The sequence below is a fragment of the Mandrillus leucophaeus genome, unplaced genomic scaffold (assembly GCF_000951045.1).
Source record: "Mandrillus leucophaeus isolate KB7577 unplaced genomic scaffold, Mleu.le_1.0 Scaffold49, whole genome shotgun sequence".
Taxonomy (NCBI): Eukaryota; Metazoa; Chordata; class Mammalia; order Primates; family Cercopithecidae; genus Mandrillus; species Mandrillus leucophaeus.
In genome coordinates this window covers 677,192-702,335 of record NW_012105253.1, presented here as the reverse complement: position 1 = coordinate 702,335, position 25,144 = coordinate 677,192, and the positions used below count along the sequence as shown (strand labels likewise).

The following is a 25,144-nucleotide window of genomic DNA, read 5'->3' as shown; positions in this document are numbered from 1 at the left end:
AGGCATTGGATTTAGAGCCCATGCTGGATCCAGGATGACTCATCTCGAGGTCCTCCATTCAATTACATCTCTAATCTGCTGAGACCCTATTTCCAAATAAGGTCACATTCATAGGCACCAGGGGTTAGGACTTACACATATCTTTTGGTGTAAATTCAATCCACTACACCCATTTTATGTGTAAGGAAATTGGGGCTCAGAGAAGTTTCCTGCCTTTCTGAGGCTGTGTGGCTGCTTAGTGACACAGCTTGAACTGAGATCCAGGTTTCCTGATGTCTTATCCAGTGCTGTGTCCATGGCTCTGAACAACCCTCTGACCAGTACCCAGCAGCCCAAGGGCAAGGCTAGGGGTGAAGTTTTCCTTCCATCCCCTTTCAGTATGTGTGCACACAGAGCTCCTGTTCTGGGCCTTTTAGGCCCTACCCTCTCTCCCTTCTACATCAACACAGGCTTTCCCATGTGTCTTTCTCTGTGGAGCTGCTTCATGCTAATTTTTTCTAGTGGAAACTAACCTGTATCTGTGACCCTCCCCTCTCCTCCTTGAACCACAGCCGCACACAGAGGACTTGAGTCTTAATCCAGTGGAGGGCATAGGGATATAAGAATTGCAGCTCCTCTGACAAACTGGTGCTGTTTGGGCAATTGAGCTTTCTGATACCTTGAATCATGCCCAAAGACTATCTATGCCAAGAGCTCAACGTGGCTAGGACAGTGCCTCAACCACATGTCCTTGGGCCAGAGGAGGGGACCTCACCATCATGGAGGCCTTTCCCCAAGTCTAGAGACAAGGTCGTGAGCTGCCTATGGAGCTTACCTTGACTTTGACCTTACTTGATTTTAACTATGGGGCCAGTTTCCTAACTTAAGGAGGAGAAAAACACACTCCCAGCTATGTCCCAGGCTGTGAGGATCACATGAACTAACTTATATAAAAGTTCTTTAATACAAATATAAGGATTAATTAGATGGTGATTAGCCTCCCACTTTTGTCCTCCCCACATCACACACAGACAAAACCCAGACTCCTGACAAACTAGACTCCTTCACCAGGTTGTACACCTGTTCCTCTTCCCAGAGTGCCCAGGTGCACAAAAGCGATCCGCTGCCTTTCAGAGGGGAGAGGGTCTACCCTAAAGGAGGAGGCAGGGGCCTTGAAAATGGCAGTGGGGCTCCCGCTTGCACTACCATGAAAGCCTCTGGGTCTCTTTGGAGTGGGGATGGGGCTTCCTGGTGTCACGAAGCAGCTGTGACAGGCTGTACAGATGGATTTGCATTTTAATGGATGTATCAGGGCATCAACATGTCTCTGTTGTGTTCAGTCCTCATTAAAATGGAAGCCCATTGCTACAGGGCACAGAGGAGGTATGCTACATTATTTATTGTTTTTTATCTATTTTCCTAAAACTGGGCTGTTCAGGTTCAAATGGCAGATAAAATTGCCACCCACCTCTCTCCACCCTGTCATTTTCCAGCTTACATCTGTTCACTGCACATTGTATGTTCAATGTTACATTACCGGAGTGTCAGAAGCCCTGAGCGGTACCTCCAAAATCTGATTTGTCTAGCTTCCTGGCAACTTGGAGGGGTTATTTCTGTTCTTTCCTTTCTTAGGAAGGTCCCTGGCTCTGGCTTCCATCTCTCTGCATTCTGGCCTCTTCCCCATCTTGTATCCCATGAAGCCACTGCCCTAGGTGTCAGGAAGTTTCTGCCTCTTTCCATTGATGACTTTGTTCCCTGCCTTCCATCTTGACCCTGCACTTAACCAAACCCCTAATCCTGTCTCCCAGATTATGCTAGAGCTGGATGTGAAATGAAAACTCCCTTCACTGCCCATAAATCCTAAGGACTTCTAACAGAACAAACAGCTACTAATTCAGCCCCACATCGCTTGGAGAGCTGTGCCTATGTTTACTGAGATTACTTATCATTGCGCTGATGTTGTTATACAATTACTATGCATATATGCTGGATCAAAAGGACCATATTTACATAATTGTGACTAACTCCTAGAAAGACAGAGATCAGTTGAAATGCCTGTGGTGCACTTAAAGTTTTACTTAACCAAAATATATCGTATTCTAAGTAGGAGGAGAAAGAAGCAGTTTGTGTAGGCAGACATGGAAAAAATTTTGTTTTATAATGCTGGACCTTCGAACGTCATCTGTTAAGATAACAATCCTATAACAAGCGCCACATGACTCAAATTCTGAAGTTGAAGTGGGATTTTGTTACAATTCATGTATTTCTAGAATTTGCACCTCAGGTTGCATAAACTAGAGATAAAATAGAGTTGATAGCCGGTTTCACTGTAATGAATTAGGGAAGGGAAAAAAAGTGTCTTAAATGGGGCAAGGAGGGACCACCATTCTATCACCTCCATATCCTTGTTTCTCTAAGCCAAAAGCCAGCAAATTATGGCCCATGAGCCAAACCCAGCCCACCACTAGTCCCGTACAGGAATATCTATTGCTTCCTATATTGCCTATTGTGTTTTCATGCTGCCATGGCAGAGTTGAGTAACAGAGACCATATGGCCTGCAAAGCTGAAAATATTTACTATCTGGCCCTTTCCAGGAAAGGTTTGCTGGCTTCTGCTCTGAGTTTTTGATACTCTGTGCTGTTTAGCACCCACGGGTGAACTTTCTGACAGAAGAATCTGAAAGGCTGCCCTGTTTGATGCCTGTAGCAACCAAATAAAACCAAAACAAAATAAATCTGTATCCCACAGTCTGGAGCACACAAAAACTGTACAACCCAGTGTCATGTAGTCAGAAGATTAACTATGCTTCTTCTTTGTAGATTGCTTGCTACTGGAGGTGCTTTTCCCCTCAGGAATGAAAACAGCACCATGAATAATAGTAATAGTGCATTAGAATGGTTCCCAGCATTTACTGAATGCTTCTGATATCCTTTGAATAGCTTACATATATGCAAACAACCCTGGGGAGGTAGGTGGTAATCATGACCCACTTTACAGACGAGGAAACTGTGGTCCAGAGAAGGTAACTGACTTTCCTGTGTCACACACCTGGAAGCATCAGAGCCGACTGGAACCCAATCTGATGTCCGAACCTACATCATGATCCAACAGTCTGAGAAGCACGTCTTTTTATAGTGTTTGTTGAAATGAAATTTTATCTAGATTTTCACAGAATCATAGAATTTTATAGCTGGAACACTTTGGCACTTGTTGGCCCAGCATGTCTCATTTTGTCAGTAATAACTAATATGTACATGATGCTTTAAAGTTGAAGAAGCACGTTTATGTAGATTCTCTTATTTGATATGCATGCCAACCCCATGATGTAGGCAGGTCTCCTTTTCCAGAAAAGGAATGGAGGACCAGAGAGTTTACACGCATCGCTCAGTAACAGCCAGGACTGGCTGGGTCTCATCCCTGCATTTTCTGACGCTGAGATTTATTAGATTTCCAAATGCCACATGACCCAAGGATTCAGTGATTTCATTTGTTCCAAAGTCTCCTAGTTAGTTGTCAACAGGACCAGGACTAGGAAGAAAAAAAAAGGGTGAACCTATTATCTCTGGGCAAGAAAGAGCAGCTAGTCCAGGAATATCTGATCATCCCCCCGAGGAGGACAGGGTAACATGAGGCCTCCCGAGGCTTTGGGGTGGCTGGTTTCTAGTGACAGCTGCAGATCCTTTCATCCCACATGTGCTGAATATGATGTGCCAAGCACTGTATTAGAGTAGTACTTCTCAATCCTGAGAGTTTGTGAAAACAGAGATTGCTTGGCCCCACCCCCAGATATTTCATTTCAGTAGGTCTGGGGTAGGCCTAAGAATTTTCATTTCTACCAGTTTCCCAGAGTGGCAGTGCTGCTACTAGGGATCACATTGAGAGAATCACTGTATTAGAGGCTCCAGACACAGTGACTGAATCAGAAACAGTTGTGGTTCCTGCTCTGAATGGAGCCTGTATATGTGAGTGAGTGGATGAATGAGTGAATGAAAGAGTATGGGGGCAGACAGAGGGCAGTCAGTAAAGAACACCTTTACAACACCGTGTGGAGAGAACTAGAATAGAGATAGGTATGGGGAACTGAGTAAAGAAGCCAGCTTAGTCTGGCTGGGTGCAGAAGGCTTTGCAGAGGAGGTGGCCCCTGGTGGGCTCTGAAAGCCCCAGAGGTGTCAACCAGGCAGAATGGGGAGGTGAGTTTATTCCTAAGAAACAGCTGGTGAAGAGGCACAGGGTAGGAGAGTGGGAGGGCTGAGGGCCTCCGTGAGTTGGGGAATTCACGGTAAGATCTGACCTCATGAAAGGTGCATTTGTGTGCAAGAGACAGGGAGGCAGGAAACAATGAGAGAAAAGGCCAGGAGGCAAAACAGCAGCCACGTCACTGAAGGTCTTGACTTGCATATCGGAGGAGCTGGGATCTCCTAGAAGCAGTGGGGAGTCCGCTGGAGGAGTTCAAGCTGTGGAATAGCAAGATCAGATGTGCGTCGGAGAAGGATGCAGAGTCTCAATGCAGATACTGTCAGCTGGAATTAGGCCACCCCATATCACTATCATGCGAGAGGACAAAGACGCCACTGCAGATGGCTGGCAAGACGAGAGGAGAAAAACTTCTCTCAGCTGCATTTTATTTGGGACTCTTGCTAACTGCATTTTAGACCTTTTTAAAAAAAATCACCAGAGAGCTATTGTCTCAGGAAGAACAAGGGAATGTTTGTTTTGATTCTACTTTGCTGTGTGCCCTTGAGCAAGTTACTCAACCTTTCTGTGCTGCGGTTTCCTCATCTGTATAATGAGGATGGCAGTGAGTTGTGAGGATTACGTGGGATAGTATAAGTAAAATGCCACCAAGTGTATTTTAAGTGCTCCACACATGTTTGGTATTTTTATTAATTTATTTTAGTTGGCATCCTTTCCTTTCCTGGGAGAGATGATATAGTTGAATATTTTTGTTTCATCTCTGGTCTCTGTAATTAGCCTGCTTTCTTCAAGAAAGAGAACAGCAAGAGTTCCTCCCGTACGCAAACACAAGTGCTTGTCCTTTTTGACTGTCTTTGTCTTTTTTTTTTAAGAAGTAATTTCATGGCTCATGCACTTGAGATTCTATCAGGAAAGCTGGGCCCCTCTATCAAGCAGATGATTGTCCCTGCTGGGCGTTCATTGGCAAATCACAATTCTGTTAATTAACACAATGTGGGATTCCAGCTCTCAACTCCTTTCAAACTCACCCTTTCTTCCTTGGGTTTTGAGTTGCAGCCTCTCTCCTCTGCTGAGCCCGGGTGACATGTGTATCTTGGAGCCATCCCTTTGTCTTTGCTCAGCCCTGGGCTCAGCAGCCACCAGGCCATGGACTGCCTGCCTCCTCCACCTCCACCTGCCTTGCACATCCTTTCTCTGTGCCTGCCTTCTTATGTCAACATCCCCATCGCCTGTTTTCTGGAAAATTTCCCTATTTCTCCCCAGTGTAAAAAGGGGCATGTGTTTCTATTCCCAGCACTTTGCTTTGACTTGGCATGCCTTCATGGACTTCAGCGGGGCGTCTGGGTCTGCGTAATGAGCCTCTCAACATCGCAGCTGCCAGCCTAGAGGAGCACTGCTTTGCTAATGCAGATGTAACAAATTCCACCCAACAAAACCCCCTGAACAGATGCCTTCACAAGTCAGGACTCCAAGCTCTGCCTTTTGTTATCACTTTCGCTACTTCCCTTGAGACCGTGTCATTGGGCGTTTTCTTTCCTTCCTTTCCTTCCTTCCCTTCCTTCCCTTTCATTCTTTCTTTCTTTTTCCTTCCTTCCTTCCTTCCTTCCTTCCTTCCTTCCTTCCTTCCTTCCTTCCTTCTTTTGTTTTTTCTTTAAACCAAGTCAGGGCAATGTGTTGTAATAATCCACCCACATCCTCTGGCCTAGTACCTGTCACCCGAGACCTAGGAATCGCAGGCTCAGAGGTGCAGTGACTTATTAAGTCCTCAGCAGAGCCAGGTCCTAACCCAAACCTCCTCACCTTTTTCTGGCATGAACTCTGAAAGAACTTTGAAAAGTTGAGAGGACTGTGTATATCATGTAACCGCTTGTTGCTGTTGCCATGACAATCATATTAAAAGTGGACCTCCACGGGCACTGGATTGTACACCTGAAAATGATGAAGATGATCAATTGTACTGCAGTGTTTTAAAAGGCGTGAAATTCTGATGCGTGCTACAACATAGATGAACTTGGAAAACATGCTAAGTAAAATGAATCAGATACAAAAGAACAAATGTTGTATGGTTCCACGCATTGAAGGTCTATGAGTGGTCGAATGCATGGAGAAATTAGGATGGTGTTCATGATGGATGCCATTTTACTTGAATAAAATAAAAAAAAAAATTAAAAAAGAAGTTAGAATGGTGGAGGCCAGGAGCTGAGGAGAAGACGGAGAGTTAATGCCTAACGGGGACAGAATTTTAGTTCGGGAAGATGAACAGTTCTGGAGATGGGTGGTGGTGATGGTTGCACAACAGTATGAATGTATTTCATGCCACCAAACTGTATATTTTTTAATGGTTAAAATGGTAAATTTTATGTTATGTATAAACAAAATTTTTAAAGGGGGAGGAAGGAACCACCATGGAAGCATTTTTAAAGCCCCAAATGAGCATTTTTTAAAAAGCAAAAAATGTAAAAATAACTTTTTAAAAGCTCCCTTTATTGACTCAAAGTCATTCTCTTAGCTTTAGGATATAAAAAAATGGATTATGTATAATTTGGGTTGTTCACAAAAATCATCGTGTTTGTTTGGTGCATTCAATTTAAAAGTATAACTCAACTCACCCATTCAGCACATTTATGGAGATGGTGTGGGAGGCAGAGTGCTCAGCCTGGAATAAAACAATCAGCGCAAACTCTCTAATTGAATTTCATTTAAAACGGTTGACATTTTTCTTACAAATAGGTTGACAAGCTGCTGAACCTAAGGAATTCAGCATCTTTTGATTCTTGTGGGTTTTATTGGTGAGTCTCTTTCAGGTTACTGGGAAGAGGCAGCTCTGGCTTATCTTTGGTGACAGGCTTTTGCTGCAAGGATGCGAGGGAATGAAGGATGCAGGGAAGCAGTGTTCTCCCTGGGTCCCAGGGCTTCCCAGTCTGGACTCTGCAGAAACTGTGACTAAGTGTTGTCTGGGTTTCAGGCTGAGCTTGAGTAAGCTGCCCTTTCAGTATGCCCTTCATAGTCCTATATCCCCAAAGAGCATCTGACTGGGTCAGCTTGTCATTGTTCAGTAAGAAGTGACTACATTGGGCAGGGTGTCCCTCCATGCCATCTCTGAAGCATAAAGTCGTTATGACAATTAAACAAGTTAAATGGAGAGTCCCTAGAACAGTGTTTTATTCAACACATGGTGAGTGCTGAATCAATGTTATCATTCTTATAAAACAAGACACAGCGCAAGGTCCTAGGATGAGAGTGGAGGAGTGCAGGAAAGAAGTGTAAAATCTAACCAACGTTTGAATATTCTGAGTCAACCTCATCCAGATATAAATTGTTCAAGAGCCTGCTCTAAAGGTGATCTGGGCTTTAGAGTGAAGGCAAGTTCAGAGGAGAAGCAGCATGGCCATCCTTTAGGTTTCTGCCTTGGGATCGTGGGCCCAAGAGAGTTGCAGCAGCCTGAATTGGTTGACAACACGATTCATGTTGTTTATTGACCAAAAAAAAAAATAAAAAATAAATCCACTTATACATTTAGATTCTGCAAAATGTTGAGTTTTATTTGATCTGAGCCATTTGCTAGAGAGTGTTTGGATAGATTCAGATGAGGGAAGGAAAAGAAAATGGCTTTGCCAGTGATATGCAGTGCTCAGCGGAGCTCGGGGGAGTGAGGTTCACCCAGTGCTCAGTGCCCCACATAGATCACCTTTGTGGAGCAAATGGTACGTGCCATGTATGAGCCCCTCAACCCTCACATTCTGAGGGGAGGCACTGCTATGAATCCCATTTTACAGAGGGGGAAACTGAGGCATAGAGCTAACCAGTCTGACAAGAGCCAATGCTCACACCCAGCAGTCTGACTTCAGACACTTTCGGGTGGCAAGAGTCTCAATTTCCAGTTTTAATTTAACAGCATCACTGTAACTGGCGGAGTCTTTTGCTCTTCTTTAGATCTTTGGAAGAATGCTCAGCTTCATGATGTCACAGAGAAGCACAGTTGATTGTGCTCTCCCGCAGTGTCATTATGATCTTTCATGTTATGAAAAGCGTTGGTCCACCAACCATGAATGTTACCCGAGCCCTTCTGTGCGCCACTCACAGTGCCATGTGTAAAGCAATTGTATGCCACCCCCATCCTCTGCCTGACATTCAGGATTTTACAGCAGATGCATTGTTTAGGGTATGTGCATTTCCTTTTTCTACTTTTCTATAGAAAACTGATTCCAAATCACAATTTTTTTCTTCCCCCAATCCCAACATGTATCTGTAAATGTGTAATTGTTGTGAGTCACATTGATACTTCTTTTAGAGATTCCTGTGTATATTCCAATTGTTGAAGGAGAACTACTCAAAGATTGCCTCATGGACAAATGGCATAACAGCCTTAAAGGTCTTAAGGAAAAGCAAAATAAAATTAAAAAGACTTCTGCCTGTATGTGTTGTCAATCACGGACAGAGATGTTATAGAAAAAAATGCTCTGTTCTTTTGCAAGATCTCGGACCCTTTTTTCTCGCATTCTTGGGTCATCTTCCTCTAAGTCAAGTCACTGAGAGTATTTAGCAGGCAGCTGCTGATAGCATTTGGTTCACAGAAGCTGCTGATGAGTAAACTTTCTTTGTGGAATCCAGATGCCTCCATGGAAGGACAACTTCTGGGTAGACGATGCTGAAAAGAACTGTTTGAACTTCCTCTATCCTTATATTCCTTATCTGAGCTCAAGGACATTTGTTTGTTTCTGTGTTTGTTCTTAAATGATGCTTTAAGTATTTTCCTCTTTGATGTAAGAGCAACACATACTTATTATTGTGGGGAATTTAGAAACCACAGAAAATGATAAAGAAGAATAAAAAAATCATTGGAAATTCTCTTCTCCCACTATTAACCTTTGGTATATTTCCTTTTGGTCTTTTTTTCTTGCTTATTATTATCATTAGTGTTTATCATCATTATAATTACATATCCAGGAGCAGATAAAACATACAATTTCATGTCTAGTTTTTTTCCAACATCACTTAATTTCTCCAAAAACATCATTTTTATGGCTGTATAATAGCTGATAATGTGAGTATACCGTAATTTCTATAACCATATCCCAATTGTTGGAATAGTTTAGGTCGTTTTCAGTCTTCACAATAGGGTATTTAATGTCTGCAATATGCTTCTTACATAAAATGATATAGTTGGTCAGCCCATAACACTTGGAAATTAATACTTCACTAGAGAGGATCTGCAAATGACTTTTCCTTCTCAAAATAATTTGCTAGATAGAAAGATGTAAATGTTTATATAGAAAGCTAGTGTCTAGCTTACATCTATCTCCATCTTCTCTAAGCATCTCTCTGCCTATCTATACTCACGTACCCACAGATACACTAAGTTATTATAAATGTGTATTTATATATTTAGCAGTAGCATCTGCTTCACATAAACATTATCTAACTTTGAGAAATTAAATGATCCCTGCAGAGTTCCAAAAGTGGGGTCAATTATATGCGTTATTATTTATTCTATTATTTGCTACAAATCAAGCTCAATTGATCATTTTCATGTCATTAGAAGATGAGTGTATCTTTCTGAGAGCTAACGGTCATGCTGAGCTAGAAGGCTGCAAGGCTGGAGAGGAAGTGCCTTCTCTCCAGCGTCAGCAAAGGCTGGGGACAGCAGGGCATAGAGAAGGGTGAGCCAGCTGCCTAGTTGGCCATGGCACTGAGTTTGTGAAGGAGGGAAGAGACAAAGGAGATTGTGCTGGTGAGGAGGGTCACACGGGAAGGGCCTAAAACCTAGGCCTTTGGTGTGCACTTCACCCTGACGGACAGTGGGAAGCCACAAGGCTTGAGCACGGAGGAGAGAGAATGAGGTTGGCTTTAGGAGAAGTCATCTGGCAATAGGACACAAAATGAATTGGAGCAGAGAAACCCTGGAAAGACAGATTCTGGGGAGTGGATCTGCAAGAGGGAAGAAGACCAGTGCTCACTGAGCTCCTGCTGATGGCCAGACAGCATTTCATGTAAACTTTCTCATTTTGCCGCCTGTCCATACAGATGGGAAAATTGAGGCCTGTTGAAAGTCACACGGCAGAAAGCGACAGAGACAGTGTTAAACTGAAAACCGAAGCTCAGGCTCACTTGACTACACCGAGCTGCCTGGGTTCAAGGGAAGAAGGGCAGAATCAGAGCAGAGGCAGCGTCTCCAGGGGCCGAGAGGGGGAGCTGCATACACTAGTTACCGTGGAGGCAAAATCAGGTGAACTCGGCAACCGATCAGAAATCCAGGGATGAAAGGAATGAGACTCAAAATGTCCCTGAGATTTGGGGGACAGACAGATTGTGAGGATGGTGATGCCATTGGCATCGATAGGGGAGGTGTCCTTTGCCAGTGAAGATGAGAAACTGGGTTTTAGAAGTTCTGAATTAGAGGCACAGGAAGACCACTCAACTCAACATGTCCAATCAGCTGTGAGAGATGTGGATCAGAAACCCAGGAGAAAGATCAGCACCACTGATGGGAGGTGATACACATAAGATTCATAGAAATGCACTTCTGATTCATGTAAGTGACAAACATATATGAATGAAGCTAAAGCACAATGTAATATAAGCTTATATAAATGTAAACTCTCACCTTTCAATAGGGAGAATATTCTTTTTAAATTCTTTGTTGAGTCATAAGATCTGAGAGCCAGAAGGAGCCAGTTTTCCACTTCCTCCCAGTTCCAAAACCTTGAGTCTTGCTGAGTGTTCTCTTGTGCTGAGTCTTCTGAGCAGGCAGGACAGTGAGTTCCTTGTTTAGCCTTGTTAACTTCCTCAAGAACATGTGGAGGACACACCAGTGAGTCCGTCCTATTCACAGACATTGGAGGTGCGGTCCCGAGTCCGGAGACATTCCCACCACCTCTACATCCAAATCCTACAAGCACAGAAGGCCCTGACCCTTTTTCCTTTTCCAGTGACACAGACCATGTCTTCAGAAGGCAAAAATAAATCTTGAACTTGGGAATTATTTTGTGCTACTGGGTAGGAGGACACAAGAAGTGTAAAGACTCCATGAGCTAGTTTCAGAGAAATAGCTTGCCTCTTGCTCCTTTTGCAATCATCTGGGGAGCAGAACAGGCTGGCTATCAATATATAAACATCTTGCCTTAAATATTTTACCATCATACTTTAAAAAAATCCACGATCCATTTAGTTTTATTCCAACTTGGAGGTAAATCAAACACACCGTTTCCTTTGGGAGAACTGAAAAAAAAGGTTTTGCCCCAATGTTTCTCGTTTTGTTCTGGATTTTCACGTATCCGCCAATGACCTTGGCCTCATTAGCGAGCACCTTATTCAAGCAGGCTTCGATAGCCTGCCGCAGAACAAAGACAACATCGAGGGCAGAGGGAGAGACTGGCACACATGGGGATGATGGGGTGGGGATGCTTGTCTCTTGTAGAACCAGACACAAAGTACATAACGAGCATTTACTTAACAAAAGACCCAACAGCAAAACGCCGGCAAAATTCAAAAGTGACTGACTGCACGTGAAGCATGAAAAATGTTTCCAGTCATGTGAGATGCTTCAAGCACAGAAAGCAAACCATGCAAAATGAAAAGCGTTTGAAAACATAAAAGCAAAGCCATTAGGCATCACTTTTGAACAAAACAAATAGAAAAGGCTTTCTCATCATCTGCCTCTAAGTGAGCTGTGCACAGTGTACTGTCGACGGTTCCTGGCACATAGTAAGTGCTGAAGAAATGTCAGCTCCTTCCTCCCTTGCTAGCTCATTGTCCAGGAGAGACACTGTGGACTGCTAGTCATTCATGCTCCTACCAAATGGCATAGACTGATTCCTTCATTCCATAGAGATTTAGAGCTTCTGCTGTGTCTTAGATGCTGAGAGAAACACAAAGGAGAAAAAAATGTAGCCTCTGTTCTCCAAACAATTGGATGACTGCCTAAGATGTGGGAGGACAGTAGGAAAGAACCCAACAAGAGAACCCCAAGGCTTTCTGGACCAGCAGCCTTCTCGAGATAGAAGGGCCAGTGCCTTACCCATCTTTTTCTCTTCAGTGCCTAGAATAATACCTGGCTGAGAGATAGACCTCAGTGAATGAACAAATGAATGAGTCAGTGAATGAATGAACGAATGAATGGGCACTAAGTGAGAGGTCCTGCCCACAATGATGCTGTGTGATCGGCACTTACAGAATGGGTGATTCTAGCGGAGCTGTGAGTGACTTGGGAAGAGGAAAGGTGCCTCTCACCTGTAAACTCGTCCACTTTTCTCCCTACCCCCCACCCAGCAAGCTGTGTTCTCTCTTGTTTCACTCTCCACTGGCGCCCTCCACTGAATGTGCCTGTGTGGGTGTACCTGTACATTGCATGTCTGTTTCTAAGCCTTTTCAAGCACTTACATAGCAATTACTTTGTGCCAGCCTCTAAGTAATATGCAAATATAATTCTCATAACGATGTCATGAGGTAGGTACTATCATTAGACCTTCTCAGAACTGAGGAAACTGAGGCCCAATGATATTAAGGTCACATGACTAGTAAGAGGTAGATCCGGAGCTCAAGCCCAGACAGTCTGACCCCGAAGCAGTGTCTTTTACCACTGAACTCTGCTGTCCACATTTATCAAGCAGAACCAGGAAGAGCTTCCCTCAGTTTGCCTGTGGTCTGCTATATTGACGTGGACAAGATTCAGAGCATGGGAAAAGTTAAGTCCCAGGTACTAGGTTCATCCTCTCTGCTATGTTTTTCTCCTCTTCATAGAAATATACTTAAGTCTTACATCATTTATAAAAAAGAAAAGTCCTCCCCGACTCTGTGTTCCACCCACCCTCACTGCTGCTCCATTTCCCTCCTCTTCTCTCCAGCCAGGCTACTTGAAAGCATACTGGTTAGGAGTGACTTTCACTTCCTTCCTCCCACTCATCCCCAGAAACCCAGTGAAATTGACTTCCACTAAAAGAGCCCTTGACAAGGTCACAAGGGACCTCTTCTAGTTGTAAATCTAGTAGGCGTCACGCAGGAAAAAACATGCTGTAGTAGAAACCGTGCTTCCTATCATTAGCACAATGCCTGGCACACAATCGGTACTCAGCAAATTTGAAAAAGAAGGTTTTATGATCTTATGTCTTATTTGATCTCAGTAGCATTAGCCATCAGTGAAACCTGTTTGTTTCTTCACTTCCATGGTGTCCCTTATGCTAGGTTTGCCCTACCCTTTTAGGTCATCTGTGTTCATTCTCCTCCTCCTCTTCTTCTTATCCCTTAAATGTCGGTATTCAAATTCTGTCCTTACCCTTCTTTTCTTCTCACTTTATGTTCCATCTCTGGGAAAGCAGGCATTCAATCTTACAGCTTTAACTACATGATTTTCAAGTCAGTATCTCAAGTAGTAATTGCTCCCCTACGTGCTAGACTTATACAGCCAGTGCCATAAAGGGCATTTCCAGTTAGGTGTGTATTAGGCACTTAACGAATTGAACTTGACAAATTTCTCTTCTCTTATGAGATTTGTCCTCCCGTGCTATTTTTATTTATTTCTTTATTTTAGACAAAGTCTCACTCTGTTGCCTAGGCTGGAGTTCAGTAGTGCAATCTCGCCTCACTGCAACCTCCGTCTCCCAGGTTCAAGTGATTATCCTGCCTCAGGCTACCGAATTGCTGGGATTACAGGCATGAGCCACCATGTCCAACAATTTTTTGTATTGTCTTACTATCCCCTGAATTCAGCCTCTCAACCCTATTCTCTGCTATAGTGCAGGTCTTCGTCATTTAAGGGATTGTCTTGTCTCTAAGACTTTCTTTCTCCCAGTCAGAACTCCACTCTGCAGCCATAGTCACCTTTCTAGAGAAAACAAAAACCTAACCAGCTCCTCCCCAGCTTAGACTCCTGCAGTGGCTCGCCGTGGCCTTCTGGATGAAATCCAAGCTCTAAGCATAGCATATGGAGTCCCTGGTGAGTGAGTGACCAAGTGAATTCCTCATTAAAAGCAGTTTAATTGAGCAAAAATCTCTATCCCCTTCTCTAGTCATCAGGATGGAAAATTGGAACATGTGTTTATTCCCAGAAAGAGAACTTAGCTGGTTATAGCAAGTATATCTTCGTTTCTAACAGATCACTACGATTGATTATGTGGCTCTAAGTCAGCATGTTATAATTACGAGGCCAAAACAAACAAACAAACAAACAAACAAACAAAAAACCTATTACACAGGAGTATATAGAACATCTCCTCTTTCTCCTATTCATCAAATATGATAAGCAGACTCCTGCCTCGGTGCCTTTGCATCTGCTGTTCCCTCTACCTGGAATACTCTTCCCCCAGACATTCACATATCCATTCCCTCCCTTCCTCAGGTGTCTCCTTAAATGTCACCTTATTGTGAGCGCTTTCTTGACCTCTGTATGTTAAATAGCAACTCTCCTACATCTGCTTCATTACAGCTCATCCCCCAACCTACTTAATTTTTTCTCCATAGCATTTATCACTCCCCCCTCCACACACACATATATATAAATATGCATGTAGTTTGTGTCTTTCTCTGGAAAGTATGTTTAATGGAGCCAGTAATTAGGTTTGGTCCACTGCTTTACCTCTTGCACACAGCAGCTGCTTGAGAAACATGCATTGAATGAATAAATAAATGAATGTAGGATGAACCCGAAGAGGGAATTTCTGTTGCTGGAACTTTTTTTCAAGTGAGGGATAAGATACTGACTTTAGTTTCCTTCTACGGAGTTTCTTTTCTTGGCAAGATCTTTATTTGAATGAGTTTTAACCATCTGCTAAAAAAGCCTGGGTCAACATAGCCTTCAAAAATAAGTCAATAGAGCTGCAGAGAAAGGCACAGGGGAAAGGAGAGGTCGACCGAGCCCACTCACTCTTTACAGGTTACTAACAAGCATCTCCTTAACAGGAGAGGGAACGAGTGGAGAGAAGGAAGCACTGCCTTTGAAGGAGGGAAGGGAGAAGGCTCTGTTACCTTATGTACAATGACTCCCAGCTTTGTGCGAGGTACACAAACCTGTTATCCTTGGTTTGATTTATGGTTCCTCAGCCTTCCTCAAAAATGGCTCCGTGATGTATTATTATTGTTTAAATAGCATTCTTAGTTTGCACATTTTGCTCCATCTCTTGAGATAAAGACAGGCTGGCATATTGCATACATACATGGCATTGAGAATCACAACTACTGGGGCAGAGTCATCTGGTCTACCCCCCAATTTCCAGGTAGCAAGGAATGTTATTCCTATGTCAGAAAGTAGACAGGTGAACCCGGAAATTAAGCATCTTCTATAAAGTAAGAACTAGAAGAAGGAGTCAGAGGCTATCTCCTGTTCCCAGGACAGCAGCCACCAGTATCCTTTAGCCCTCACTACCCCTAAACCCTCATTTTTCCTGCCATACTGCTTGATCCTGCCCTCCTATACAATGGGCTTTGGAAAACATCCTTGCTTATATGTGGATGGAGGTAAGAACATACTCTTTAGGCCCCTTCCCCATCATACTTCTAAATTAGAAAACAGAATTTGCTAGAATTTTAGAATTTAAAGATTTTTCTTTTTGGGGAAAAAATAAGTTGCTACTCTTACATTTCCATGTTGTTTGTAAAGACTGGTATATCCTGCACCTGTAAAATACACATTGGATGACAGCAGTCATACCCGCTGGGCCTTGTGTTTGTTCTTCTGCCTCGTAGCATGGCAGTGAACATAAATGATCCCTGGCATTTGTGGTAGTACTTTACAGTTTACAAAGGGCTTTCACAGATCTCATCCGATCAATGACTCTAGGAGGCCGTGGAGCACAGTGATTAAAAGCATGGGCTTTGGAGTCATACCAGGATTCTCACCCTAGTTCTGCTGCTTCTAAGCTGCCTGCATGGGGCAAGTTCCTCATGATCTCATGGGCAAAAGGGAAATGATAAGCTCACCAATTATGGGGGAGGATTTAAATGTGATGATGTACAGAAAATACTGAGAACATGCCTAGCACATCAGAAATGCTAGCTGTATCATCATCACTATCATCATCACCATCATCATCATTATATCATTCTTGTCTCGGATATGACTTGTATAAGGACATCTGTAAACAATTTATTTAAAAGACTGTACCTACAACTTTTTTTTTTCTCACTACAACCTTTTAAGCCCATCCTTTCTGAGCTGCCATATCCATTCCTAGGTGATATCGATCGGAGACTCCATAGATTTGGGGGTAAATTGTCACATATTCATAAACTTTTATTTGTAGGTATTAAAATTGGATTCAGATCTAATATCAGAACCTCAGTCTTATATTAATATTTAGTTTACATCTTCTCCCTTTCCCAGCTTGGGCTTGCCACTTTCTTAGAAACTTGCAATACGGAAAGAGATCTGTTCAGCTCCTTATTTTTACAGTCCTACCTGCTCCCTGTGAACCCTATGACTTCAGGCTCCTCCAGGGCTGGGGTTGGTGAAAGGAGGACAGGTAAAAGGCCAAGGCTCTGACCTGCCTGGTGATATTGCTCTCTGGGCTCTCCATGTGGTGGGGCCCAAAAGCTGGCTCTCCTTCTCTTGTATGGGACTTTTGGGATTCCTTTGGGAAAGCTTTGCAGGAATTGGTGTTGCACCATTGATTGTCTCCCGACGTGGGGAGGACACCTTCCAGCTGAGTTGGTTCTGCTCTCCCTTCACCTCTCATTTCTGGTGCTACCCCACCATGGAGACACTTTTTGTTGGAGTGATCGTACACTAATGGACAAAACTGTAGGACAGAGTCTTTTCGAGGCACTTTAGTCTTCATTGGCATCCACTTGGCACATGGAGAAACCACTGGATCCTTCCCCACACACAGCCTGTCTTGGCTCTGTTGCCACCGGTGCATGAAACAGCCTCTGGCCTCATTGTTTCAGGCCACAGCTAGGCACCATCCCCTATGTCCTCTCAACTCTAGAGTACCTGCACACAGCTCTCTGTGTGGTTCTCTTGAGGACCTTTTTTTGTCCTTGAGCCAGCTACCACCAGCTTGAGAGGTGCTGGTGGTTGGAGTGGGGAAGCTCCCTTGGGAAGAGAATAGAAATGGAAGAAACTGTCACTCATCAACCTTCTGCCTCAATCTCCTGGTCTCTTGTTGTATGTAAACTGAAGGTGGGGAATGCACTATGAGTTGCAGTACTAGGTTGGGGCACTTTGTAGCAAGCTCTACACAAGGTCTCATACCTCTCTTTAGAACAGAGCTGTCCCATAGAAATATCGTGCAAACCACATGTGTAACTTAAAATGTTCTATTAGCCACACCCCAGACACAAAAAGAAACAGGTAAAATTAATTTTCATTTTTTGTTTATTTATTTATTTTGCGATGGAGTCTCGCTCTGTCACCCAGGCTGGAGTGCAGTGGCGCGATCTTGGCCCACTGTAACCTCCGCCTCCCAGGTTCAAGTGATTCTCTTGCCTCAGCCCCCCAAGTAGCTGGGATTACAGGTGCCCGGCTAATTTTTGTGTTTTTAGTAGAGACAGGGTTTCGCCATGTTGGCCAGGCTGGTCTTGAACTCCTGACCTCAGGTGATCTGGCCTGCCTCGGCCTGCCAAAGTGCTGGGATTACAGGCGTGAGTCACCATGTCCAGCCCATAATATATTTTATTTAATCCAGTATATCTAGATATTCTCATATCAACATGCAATCAATATGAACAATTACTATTGAGATATTTTACAAAAAGTCATGCTGAGTCTTTGACATCTGGTACGTGTTTTACACTTACAGCCTGTATAAATTCAGGTGCTCTATACCCACGTGTGCTGGTGGCTACCATATTAGACTCTTCAACTTTAGAATATGGAGGAGGAGGAGGGGGCTTGCCATCTAGTGTTCTCAGCTTTGAGGGCTCAGAACTAAGAGTTTGGTTGTGACATACACAAAGCGTTCCAACCAGGATGTGCAGAACGAGGACTCAGATGCTGGTCTTCTAGCCTTAAGTTCAGTATTTGTTTGTTTGTTCTTCCCATGCTGTCATGCTGTTCAAACAAATTACTGTGCTTTGTTCCCATGGACCTCAATAGTTAAAGGCGCAGATTTGAGTAAGAAAATTTCTATAGTGACATTTGTATAAGGTATTTTTTTTTTAATGGAGTCTTGCTCTGTCACGCAGGCTGGAGTGCAGTGGCACGATCTCGGCTCACTGCAACCTCCATCTCTGGGTTCAAGTGATTCTCCTGCCTTAGCCTCCCAAGTAAGTGGGATTACAGCTGCATGCCACCATGCCCATCTAATTTTTTTTCTTTTTTTCTTTTTTTTTAGTAAAGACATGGTTTCACCATGTTGGTCAGGCTGGTCTTGAACTCCTGACCTCAGATGATCCACCCACCTTGGCTTCCCAAAGTGCCAGGATTACAGGTGTGAGCCACCGCGTGCCTGACCTGAACATTTGTATAAGTTTTGTCTGAGATTCCGGCATGGTCCCAAAGTGTCTTGCCACTAAAGTATGAGATATACTCAGACAATAGGTACTCAGGGAACCAGGCACACATCACTGAAAGCATCACATGCAAAAAAGGCAATGGTGGCCATGACACCTCAGAGCCCCATTCCTCATTCCTGGCAATCAGCCAGTGTTGGCCTGCACTGGAGCTGCCAAGTAAAGGAAGCTCAGGCCTCCAAAGGTGAACATCTCGAGAGTACGTGCTCACTGTTGGCCAGAGAGGAGCATGGCAGGTCTGTAGCTTTCACTGTAAAAAGAAAATATTTAGTGGCAGTATGTCTTTTAAAAGAGAATACTTAGGAGATGAAATTGGTGTCCAGGCCCCTCTTCCATCCAGAGCTCCAGTTAGTGCAGCTTGCCTCAGGAGCTGTGCTTGGAATTTTTTAAAAACAATAAACCTCACATCTCTCACATAACTCAAAAGCTGATTGTTAAAGTAACACATCCTTATTGTAGAAAAGAACAAACAAAACCCAAAATATCACAACCCAAAAAAGCCTCCCTGTTAACATTTGGTGTACTTTTCCTTTGCTTATCCCACGTGGGTAGACATGCATGGCAGCACAGAGATACACCCGCAGTACTCAGATGGGGGTCATCAATGTAGGCTTGTGCGTTATTTGTCATTTAATATGCTCTTGTGAATTTTCCTCATGTCCTTGACATTCTTCAAAAGAATACTTTTAATAGCTGAATAACACTCCATTCCATTTGATTGAATGTCCAGTACCCTTCTAGGGTTTGAAGTGGCATGGATCATGAAAAGCACTGAGGAATAGAAAGGGCGTGGACAGACCAAGACAGACACCTTCCCAGAGCTGCCTGTTACTGGCTGTGTGACCTTGGCCAACTAAAATCGCTTTGTTTCAATTTCCAAACCTACAAATGAGAATAATAGCGCCTACCTTATATAGTCGTTGGGAGGATGAATTGACATGTGCTACGTAAATTGCTCAACACATGCCTGCACTTAGTAAATGCATAATCAGTGTTAATTCCTATTTATCTTCCCCTTTCCTAGGCTTTTCAAATCCTGTGCCATCAGCCAAATCTCAGGCACCTGCAACATTTTTCTGGGTTGGCTAACACCCTGGAGGGTACCCATGTGTTTTAAAGCTCCCATATTCTAATTGTCTTGTAGTAACCCTCTGGGGAAACATTCTTGCCAAGCAACCCCAAATTCCTGCACTTTGCACTCAGCACAGCTCCCAGTGATGTGTGATACAGGGGAGGAGAAACGGAAGTTTCTTTTGGGTGGGGTAGCCGATTGTACCAACCTAGCTTGTCTTGATCAGTAAAGACAGCCAGAGGACAGAGAACCAGACTCCAAGCTGGGTCTACCTAAGCACACCTGGTTGGCTGAGCTGCAGTTTCCTTTCATCCTTCCCTTCTGCATTTTCTGCTGTTGGCTTAGCAGTGTAGCAGTGGCGAGAAAGGAGCCATTCTTGTGAGTTTTGGGTTTGCAACTCCGTCTCTTGGTCCGGCGTTTTACCCCCTTCTTTCTTCCCTCCAGGCACTTGTGTTACCAGCTGACCTAGCTTTCATCAGCCAAGTACAAATTTTGCAATTTTTCTTTCATTGTTTTGACAATGGATTTGATTTGTATATGTGAGCCTCACATAATATCCCTATTTAGAGCAGCTCTCTGATCCAGAGGTAGGACTGAGGGGGAGGAAGTGTCAACCCTGTCTTCTGACCCAGAAACCACTTCTTGTTTGCACAGAAACTTCCTTCCCCCACTATGTCTTCCTGACTTGGGGGAGGGACAGTGCAGAAATGTCTGTTGGGTTCCTAATCTGTGGGCTATCATATGTGCTCATTAAACTGTATTGCTGTGTGTCATCTGGAATCTGGCCCCGTGTTGATGTTTTCATTGTATACAATAAAAGCTATGTTGAATTATTAAGTGATAGTTAATGCTGGCTTTCAAAAATGAGATTGGAGAAGAGAAAAACTGGCTTTAAGTTGCAACGATGTTTGAGTCACTGAAGTGGATCCGCTGTCCTGACCCTGCACTATGCCATGGTGCATATAGTTTTAGTAATTGTTGCAGAGTGGAATGGTGATGTCCCTTAGCAAATAAATATTTAGTGAGCACCTGCTTATGTCAGGCAGTGCTCTGGAGACTAGAAAGACAAAACAAACCAAACGTGAATGCAACCCTCAACAAGCTTAAATTTACTGGTGAGAGGGAGACATAAATAATTATGAAAAGACGTGGTAGTGATATTAACCAACTGCTCCAGGAACCCCAAGGACTGGATGCAAGTGTCTATTAAAGTACCGTGGAAGTTTCCCAGAGACATTTACTTTTTAGGGAACTCTGCAAGAATGATGAGAAACTTGACAGATGGAGCCAGTGGGGACCCATGTTGGCAGAGAGCACAGTGGCATCATGGAAAGAGGGAGGGGAATGGCAGCTGTTGTGACTGAAGCATGGGGGGCTTAGAGAAAGATGGTGATGCAGGGAGAGGCAGAGGACAGTTCTGAAGGACCTTTTAGGGATCAAAGCCCCAACTCATGTACTTTCTCATGGAAACATAAAAACTATCTTTTGACAGAATAATTCTTAAGTATAACTACATTATGTAGTTATATATATAGAAAACCCTAAACATTCCATTAACAAGCTGTATTTATTACAACTAATAAACTAATACTATATTTATTATAACTAATAAAGTTGCAAGTTACAAAATCATACAAAAATCAGTGGCATTTCTATTCACTAATAGTAAACTATTTGAAAAAGAAATCAACTACAGTACAGTAGCTACAAAAAATTTAAACACCTAAGAGTATTTTACCCAAAGGGGTGAAAGATCTCTATAACGAAAACTATAAAACACTGATAAAATAAATTGAAGAAGACACTAATAATGGAAAGATATTCCATGTTCATGAATTGGAATAATTTATATTGTTAAAATGTTCATACCTACCCAAAGCAACCTATATAATTCAATCCTCTATCAAAATACCAAAGACATTCTTCACAGAAATACAAAAAAAATTCAAAAATTTGTATGGAATGACAGAAGACCCCAAATAGTCAAAACAATCCTGAGCAAATAGAGGCAAGCTGGAGATGTCGTACTTCCTGAATTCAAAATATACTACAAAACTATAGTAATCAAAACAGCATGGTACTGGCATAAAACTAGACCAACGGAACAGAATAAAGAGTCCAGAAATAAATCTACATATTTACAGCCAACTGATTTTCAACAAAGGTGTCAAGAACACACAATGGGGAAAAGACTGGGGAAAAGACAGTCTCTTCAGTAAATGGTGTTGGGGAAACTGAATATCTATATGCAGCAGAATTAAATTAGAAACTTATCTCTCACTATATTCAACAACTAAGTCAAAATGGATTGAAGACTTAAACATAGGCCTTGAAACTATGAAACTACTGGAGGAAAACAGGGGAAATGTTTCATGACATTGGTCTGGGCAAGGATTTTTTTTTTAATGTAAGACCTCAAAAGCACAGGCAACAAAAGCAAAAATAGACAAACGGGATCAAACTAAAAAGCTTGTGTACAGCAAAGGAAACCATTAGCAGAGTGAAGTAACAATCTGCAGAATAGGAGAAAATAGCTACAAACTATATATCTGACAAGGGATTAATATCCAAAATATATAAGAAACTCAACCCTATAATAAAACGAACAAATAATTCGATTTAAAAATGGGCAAAAGCTTTGAACAGACATTTCTCAAAAGAAGACATACAGATGGCCAACAGGTATATACAAAAATGCTCAGTATCACTAATCATCAGGGAAATACAAATTAAAACTGTTAGAATAGGCAGTTAGGCAGACATGACCAGGACAGGAGAGGGCTCCCTATGAATGCCAGGTGACCATCAGCTGATGGTCAGTTGTTAAATAATAATTGGTCATAGCTGATGCCAGGGAAAGACAGTCTCCCAATAGACAGGAAACACCTAGCCTGACCAACATGGAGAAACCCTGTCTCTACTAAAAATACAAAAAATACAAAAAAAAAAAAAAAAAAAAAGCCGGGTGTAGTGGCACATGCCTGTTATCCCAGCTACTTGGGAGGCTGAGGCAGGAGAATTGCTTGAATCCGGCAGGTGGAGGTTGTGATGAGCCGAGATTGCGCCGTTGCACTCCAGCCTGGGCAACAAAAGCGAGACTCCACCTCAAAAAAAAAAAAAAAGAAAAAGAAAACAGCTGAAGCTGTTGAACAGCAGCTTCCCAATAAGATCTCAGGAGTTGGGTGAGCAGGCTCAAGCATGCATACTAAGAGGCAAAATGGCAGCATTTAACTGGTGTATGACCTTCGTCTAAAAATGCTAGACTGGGTAAGGGAAGAATGCCTCAAGTGAAGATGTGCACAACTTTAGTAAATACACTGTGTGTGCAGCCCCTCCCAAGTGCTGTCAGGCCACTGCGTGTGTGGACAACTGGTCCAAGGGAAAAATCAAGGCGGGGGAGAAATGGAAACCCTGGAACCATGCCAATGTATAAAACCCCATGTCAAGCGCCAAGCAGGGCACTTGGATCTCTCAAGTTGCCCGCTAGGCCCTCTTCCAAATGTACTTTGCTTTCTTTCGCCCCTGCTATAAAACTTTTCCCTAAACTCTCACTCCTGTTCTAAAACTTGCCTTGGTCTCTTCCTCTGCCTTAAACCTACTTCTGCCCCTCAGCTGAATTCTTTCCTCCAAGGAGGCAAGGATTGAGTTTACTGTAGACCCACTGGATTCACTGCTGGTAACAAAACCACAATGAGATACCATCTCACCTCAGTTAGAATGGCTCCTATAAAAAAGACAAAGGAAAACAAGTACTGAAAATGGAGAAAGGAAACCCTTATACACTCTTGGTGGGATTGAAATTAGTATAACCATTATGGAAAACCTTATGGAGGTTCCTCAAAAAATTAAAAATAGAACTGCCATACAATCCAGCAATTCCACTACTGACTATATACCCAAAGAAATTGAAATCAGTATGTTAACGAGATATCTGCACTTTCATGCTCATTCAGATTATTCACAATAGCTAAGACATGGAATCATATCACCTGAGTGTCCATCAATGGATGATGGATAAAGAAAATGTTATGTATACACACACACACACGAATGTTATTCAGCCATGAAAAAGAATGAAATCCTGCCATTTGCAGCAACACAGATGAACCTGGAAGACACTATGTTAAGCCAGGCACAGAAACACAAGTACTGCGTGATCTCACTCATATGTGGAATCTAAAAAGTTGATCACATAGAAGTAGTGAATAGAACAGTGGTTACCAGAGGCTGGTGTGGTTAGAGGTTAGGAGGGTGTGGGGAGATGTTGGTCAAAGGATACATAATTACAGTTAGATAGGGGAAGTAAATTTCAAGAGATCTGTTGTACAATAAGGTGACTATTGTTAATGGTGATATATTGTTTTCTTGAAAAATACGTAAAGAGTAGATGTTATGTGCTTCTCCCATAAAAGCGATAACTGTGTGAGTTCATTTGTTAATGAGCTAGATTTAACCATTCCATTGTGTATATGTACTTCAGAACACCATGTTGTACATGATAAAAACATAAAATGTTACCTGTCAATTAAAAAAATGAAAAATATATAACTACATTATGATGCTGAACCAACTTACACCTAGAAGAAAGTCATAGGCAAAACCTCCCATTATGGAATTCGCTGTTTTAGTTCTTCTTAACTAAATCATTGATGCTTTCCCAGCAGAGTCTCAGTTCTATCCCATGTCTTTTCCTTCCAGATCAGTGCAGTGCTTACTGTCACAGCCCAGGGTTCAATAGCCTCTAGAGCCACAGGCGCCTCTGCTATTAACTGCTTTAGCCTCCAGCTGTTTTGGTCCTCGGAGGACAGGCAGCACCAGCCCCCTGGGGTGGATGCAACTCAGTATCAATAAATTAAGAAGTAATACCTTCACCTTGGCCTCTCTAGGTGCCTGAAAAGCATAAGAACAGCGTCCAGAACTCTGCTTTCTCTGGGTCCCAAATCCTTAATTAGGGGCATAGCCCAACGTGTTACTCGGCGCCTTATGTGCTCATGTATGGCAAATTCAAGGGATGTCGTAGTGCATGAAAAAATGAGAATTGCTTTAATTTAGGTGACTTCTATTTCTATTTACACTTATATAGCTCTAGCATCGTGCCAGGTACTATTCTAAGCAGTTTACACATATTTACTTATTTAATCCTCTTAACAGCTCTTTGAAGTAGGTATTGTCATAACCTTCATTTACAGATGTGGAAACAGATCCAGAGAGGGGGACTAATTTGCTTGAGTTCCCACCGCCCTGGCTGTGGAAGAGCCAGGATTTGAATGGGAACAGCCTGATTTCTCCTAATCCTGCCAGTCGCATCTCTATATGGCTCCCCAGAATTAAAACCCCCACTTCCTTCAGAGGTGGTCGCTGTGCAGTAATTGGGCCCTGGAATCTTCCCTCTCCTTTGAATTAGCTTGTCCTGGTTGATCCCGTGGCTAGCAGGTTCATTGCAGATTCTCTCTCTC

The 25,144-nt window shown here is 42.9% G+C and overlaps 1 protein-coding gene and 1 pseudogene across 2 annotated transcripts in view; one reads left to right on the top strand and one right to left on the bottom strand.

Moving 5' to 3' along the window:
* TMEM178B (transmembrane protein 178B) overlaps positions 1-25,144 on the top strand; it is a 405,320-nt gene that overhangs the window by 340,041 nt on the left and 40,135 nt on the right. The gene's annotated exons all lie outside the window — the stretch shown is intronic.
* LOC105550510 lies at positions 7,699-11,159 on the bottom strand (annotated as a pseudogene). The gene is made up of 2 exons (XR_001007740.1): positions 10,779-11,159; positions 7,699-10,214 (listed from the first exon to the last, which is right to left on the bottom strand). The product of XR_001007740.1 is annotated as an uncharacterized LOC105550510 (transcript).